Here is a 6,000-nt window from a genome sequence, read left to right as displayed (position 1 = left end):
GCACTTTACAGCCAATTAAATGTGTTTGAAGTATAATCCCTATTGTTAGTGTGGGAAAGGCAGCAGCCAATTTTCACACAGCAAGTGCCCACAAACAACAATGTAATAATAAACAGATAATCTGTTTTTGGTGATATTGTTTCAGGGACAAATATTGACCAGGACACCAGGGAAAACGCTCCTGCTATTCTTCAAACTAGTATGATTGGATCTTATACACACCTGAGAGAGCAGACCGGGCCTCAGTTTATGATCTCACCTGAAAGACGGCACCTCTGGCAGTGCAGCATTCCTCAGTGCTGTGCTAGAGTGTCAGTCTAGAATTTTGTGCTCAAGTCCGGAATGGGACTTGAACCCACAAGCCATCTGACTCAGAAGTGAGAATGCTACACATCGAACTATGGCTGAAATGGCACTTTGGTAAATATCAATAATTAAACACTATTTATTCAAGCTGTCACTATTTTTGCTGATATATTCCATCCTCTAACCTCAAATTTTTGCAAGTGATTGTCTTTGATACAAATTACGTTAGAAAGTTCACCGTGTGATTTGTGTTAACATCTGAAACAAGCTGCGTTGACAGTAGTCAAGGAGGTAACCCAATGATTTGCCTGAAACCTCTGATGATGGAGCCAGAGAGCAGTAATTGGAGCTTTCACAAAAGAAACCTGAAGTCTGTCTTTGCTGCAGCAGCCAGCAGCAGGCAGCTCATTTTAAAACCTCTCCTGAGTTTATACTCCCTTTTGCAATTAGATACCAGACTACCTAGTAAATGATTGGCCTTGTAACTTTTACGTGGATTGAGAAATCTCCCTATGAGCTGAGTCACTGAGTGTGGGGGGGGGAGGGAGGAGGGGGGGGGAGCGGATGGAACCCTTAAAGTGACTTCATCCCTCACCATAAATGGTATGTTAAAACAATTTTCCAAAAAAGCAAGCACCACGGAGTGGCTGCAGCTTTAATTCATCACTTTTAGAGTCAGCCTAAAGGCATCTCGTTACAGGGATGATGCCAAAGTTCACTGCTTCCAGAGATGCTATATAAACGGAGAGCATGCTTGCTTGGCTGACTAACCACAGTCTGCTGTTTAAAAAAAGGTGTGTGAGGGGGGTGAATTAGCTTTGTTCCTGAGCACCTACCTAGGGCTTCATGCAGGCTGTTTCTTCAATGTGAAGACAGGCTGCAACAAAAAGCTTGAAGGGCAAGTTTTACTGAGGTAAAGGCGCTGAATTCTCAAGTCTGGTCACAGTAGGAACTACATGGTTTGCAGTCAGCACAATTTAAGGTAAGAAAGCTGTTTTATAGAATCTGCTATGAACTGGTCATATTTTTGCAATATATTTAATTGAGATTTCAAATACATGATCTTAATCAGAGGTTATATTATTGACATTTTGTTTTAAATTCATACAGTCTTTGTGTGTGAGTTAGAGTAATGCTGACGGTGCAGTAGTTTTCAGAAAATAAATGCACTAATTCTCTTCTCTCTGTATTGAATTGCAAATATTTTCTATGTGGGAGCCTCATGTTGTCATTATATCAAGGATACCCACAGAGTTTGAGAGGGAAAATAACAGAAGCTGTGAAAAGAAATCTTTCATATAATATTAAACAAAGTGGGAGATAGTTAAAGCACCTTTGTGCTCACTCAGAGCAGCTCTCAGCAAATGGCAATAGGCAGACTTCATGGCTAAAACCATTTTTAAAAGGTTGGTATTCAACTGTCTTTTCAAAGGAATGAATAGATTTATTGTCAGCTTAAAAACGACAACGCTAAAATAGTTGCAATTGCCAGACGGCTTACATAGGCAGTTTGCTTCAAAACGAGTCTTGCATGATTCACTGCCCCAGTGAAAGACAGATTTATTGTCTAGAAGTAAGTCCATGTGTGGCAAAGCTGATATGGAATCCCCCTTTGATTTTATTGCAGTAGCAGCAGCACACCAGTAAATTAAAGGTCTAAACTCACTGCTCAGATTATAATGGTGGTTGTGATCACCAGTGATTTTTTTTTTTTGTCTGGCAAAACAGGAATACTGGAATATTGCTGATATTTTCTGAATATTAATAGAGCTTCTCAACTCTGATCTCTCGCATTGGTTGCTTCATTAAAGCCCGAACTATTTAATATAACAGTTAAAGGAGTTTTGCGTGCGGATTCTTTTCTCTTTCTTCTCATCTTCCCCGATCTTACAATTTTCTCTCTCCCTTGAATGAGGGCGCTGACTGCGCTGAGCTCTAGTTCCGTGGGCACTGCCTGTTTGTACCTTGCTCAAATGGCCATTCCCGAACGTGGACGTTGGGCGTTGGCAGGCCATCCAACCCGTGAGCAAAAAATAAATGTCTTGAGTGTGCCTCTATCATCACATGTGTGCTTTTCGGCGGGCCTTATAGAATAACAGTAGTAGACATCCCAGCTGATTTTTTCCCCCCTCTTCTCAGCTTGAAGGCACTAAGGTCAATGGTAGCACACCTGCTTGCCATTCTGGATGACATCAGCTCAATGAATCCAGGCGGACATCAAATCTGGGATTTTCCTGGTCTTTTGTGAATTTTCCCTTTTCATTTACCTTTGTATTTCTTCCACCTTGCAATCATTCATTTTATTTTACCCATAAATAAAAACAGCTGTTCTTGAGCTTTCTTTTAACGGTCCTGTTTCACATTAAAAAAAAATAACGTTGCTGAGGTTTGGTTGCTACCACTGCATCGGCAACAAACTACCCCTGTAGAGCTGGGAGACGCTGACTGAATTGTGCCCATGATTCCAAACAAAGCGAGTCTCGATGTCAGTCAGGAAATTCGAGGAAAGGAGCAAATAAAAGGGACGCTGGTGCCCGGACTGAAACAAGGACTGTTTGAAAGGAAACTCATTGGTGGATGCCACTACACACCTCCTGGTGGTCAGTTTTAGAGAAACACCACCCATGGCCAGCTCACCTGCCTGCCTTCATGGTTGAATGTTCGTGGGGTGAGGAAACCTAATAAAAATAATGGAATAAGGAAAAGAAGCATTTTGTGTTTTCTGTTATGCAACGATGCCGCTACCTAATGTTATATATCAGCTGTGCGACAGTTTATTTTAAATTATTGGGCCTCACTTCAACACTCCCTCCAAATATAGGCAAGCAGCACCTTTGGTAACACTAAAACATTATGGCTAATGTGTTAGGACAGAATGACAATATTAGGTCTGCCCTTGTAACTTGGGTGATTTTAAGAGGTCCTTTTTGCTTGCTTAAGATGGAAATGTCAAGACATTGTCCTCTACACAAGTACTGCATTTGTCTAAAGTGTAAAGTACATTTTGCTTCATTTAAAATTGTTTGCCTTGAAATTGTGATGTGCAATGTTAGTCATGAATGTGTTAACGTGTTTATATGAAATATCGTTGTCTACTTTTTTAACAAATGTTTTAACCCCTTTTTTAATAAAAGATTTCAGTATTTCAAGTTATTTTAAATGCCAAAGGCATAAAATAGTGGTCAAAGGAATTTAATATAAATGCGTTTACACATTTGTTGCTAACATCTCGTAGAGCAATTTGAAGCATTCATCCTTTAAATTCTGGTCAGACCACATTTAGAATATTGTGAGCAATTTTGGGCCCCGTATCTCAGGAAGGATGTGCTGGCCCTGGAGAGGGTCCAGAGGAGGTTCACAAGAATGATCCCAGGAATGAAAGACTTAACATATGAGGAACGTTTGAGGACTCTGGGTCTATACTCGATGGAGCTTAGAAGGGTGAGGGGGGATCTGATTGAAATTTACAGAATACTGAAAGGCCTGGATAGAGTGGACGTGGGGAAGATGTTTCCATTAGTAGGAGAGACTAGGACCCGAGGGCACAGCCTCAGAGTAAAGGGAAGACCTTTTAGAATAGAGATGAGGAGAAACTTCTTTAGCCAGAGAGTGGTGAATCTATGGAATTCATTGCTACAGAAGGCTGTGGAGGCCAGGTCATTGAGTGTATTTAAGACCGAGAGAGATAGGTTCTTGATTGGTAAGGGGATCAAAGGTTACGGGGAGAAGGCGGGAGAATGGGGTTGAGAAACTTATCAGCCATGATTGAATGGCGGAGCAGACTCGATGGGCTGATTGGCCTAATTTCTGCTCCTATGTCTTATGATCTTATGGTCTTTAAACTGAGTTTGACCTGAGAAAAATGTCCTGATATTAGTGTTTACATGCAATTACTTCACTGAGGTACAATATTCCTGAAATTTTCAGGATGGTCAGCTCAACTGGAAAAGCTTTAATTGGATTGTGTTGATTTCCTCCGCAGCATAAAGGTAATTGGTTTCATTGAATTCCTAGGGAACAGTTGAAACCTAAATAAAGCAACTGTTGTGTGAAAGGAGCTCAGATTATAAATTGTCACACAGTGATATTAATAAAGCACATTCATGTGTACCCTATCAATCTGGAAGGAAGGACATTTGTAGCTAACAATTTGAAATTAGTACCTATCATTAGCAATAAATGTATAGATTGTATAGATGCATTTGTATTAATTTTTTTGGTCGCTATTTTATGTATATATTCCATTGGCTAAATGCCTTTATTAAAATAGCTTAATATACCTTCTCTTTCTTCCTGCATTCTTTGCCCAAAGCCAGGTCCAACCCACAATGACACGACCACCACCACAGGTAGGGCAAGGAAGCAGGTTCTGAAACCACCCCAGCCAGAATGGATATTGAACCCTATGCTGTTGGCACCAATTTGGTGCACATTGGCCATCCAGCCAACTGAACCAACTGGGCCCCCTGGAGGACCCTGAGTTGGCGTGGCAACATATGCTTTTACGTGCATGTTGTAGCTTGGGCTATGGATAGTGATGGTAGAGGCTCCAATTTCTTTCCATCACATGGTTAACCAGGATTCTCTCCCACTCTTACCACCTGCCATTGGCATATGTTGGAAGGATTTACAAGTTAATGCTCAACCTGTCTGGCCGCATTATGAACACACCTTCCTTGGCCATCAAGTCCTGGAGTGGAACTTGAACCCGATGCTTCTGGTTCATAAGCAAGGACGCTTACCCTTAAAATAACAAAAAATATCTTATTTTAAAAAGGGTTAAAGCATTTGTTAAAATTCTCCAAAATGCTTCACAGGAGCATTGTCAAACAGAATTAGACACTGAATTGCATAATGAGATATGAGGACAGGTAACCAAAACCTTGGTCAATAAGACAGCTTTATGGATCATCTTAAGAGGGGGGAAACAGGTAGCAGGCAGGGCAGAGAGGCGTAGGATGGGAATTCCAGAGCGTGGGGCCTAGGTAGCTAAAGGTACCAGCACCAGTGGTGGAACAATTAAGAATGGGGATGCACAAGTGTCCGGAGGAACACAGAGATCATGGAGGGCTGTTGTGCTGGAGGAGGTTACATAGATAGAAAGGGGTGAGGGCTGAGAATATATACAACAAGACAGTCCCAATGGAAACATATAGACAATTATCTCAACCGGGATCAACCCTTGCTGCTTCTATAGACTGAATTTTCACTTCAAGAGTGGGAAACAGGAACCAGGACTATTTCGGGACCCTGAACCCGGTCCCAGGGGATTGGCGGGGAGGGGGGGGTGGGAGGACTTGTTGGAATTTTGACTGGGGCTCCCCCATTATTAGCATGGAGAGAGATTCTAACTTAAAGCTACCCTCTCAGCAATTTTTTTTTAAATAATTAAAAAATAGAAAAAGCAGCCTGGCCACCACTATGGGGAGGAGCAGGGGGAGTCCCCCTACAGGTTGGTCTTTGCCTGCACCTACACCCAGGCAGCAGAGAGGGCCTCCAGGCCTTCCTGGAGTGCTGGCACTCTGGCCTGCAATCGGGTGCCCACCTCCAGGCAGTTGAGCTGCTCCCAAGTCGCATCTGGAACCTGGAGGCCGACTGGAAAATCCCAGTTTGCTTCCATTAATTACCATTAACAAGGCTCTGAACAAGCCTAATTGGTTCATGGGAGCTGGCAGTCTTGCCGTCCACGAACCC

General features: G+C 42.3%; 1 protein-coding gene across 3 annotated transcripts in view; it reads left to right on the top strand.

The window, feature by feature from the left end:
- Positions 1-857: 857 nt before the first annotated feature.
- The window catches only part of tncb (tenascin Cb), a 147,688-nt gene continuing 142,545 nt past the window's right edge, over positions 858-6,000 (top strand). For all 3 annotated transcript variants that reach the window (XM_078550326.1, XM_078550325.1, XM_078550324.1), the window contains exon 1: positions 858-1,288. The gene's annotated coding sequence lies outside the window, so the exon portion shown is untranslated. The remainder of the gene's footprint in view (positions 1,289-6,000) is intronic.

Source organism: Cetorhinus maximus, chromosome 10, assembly GCF_964194155.1.
Source record: "Cetorhinus maximus chromosome 10, sCetMax3.hap1.1, whole genome shotgun sequence".
Taxonomy (NCBI): Eukaryota; Metazoa; Chordata; class Chondrichthyes; order Lamniformes; family Cetorhinidae; genus Cetorhinus; species Cetorhinus maximus.
This window is presented reverse-complemented; position numbering and strand designations above follow the sequence as displayed.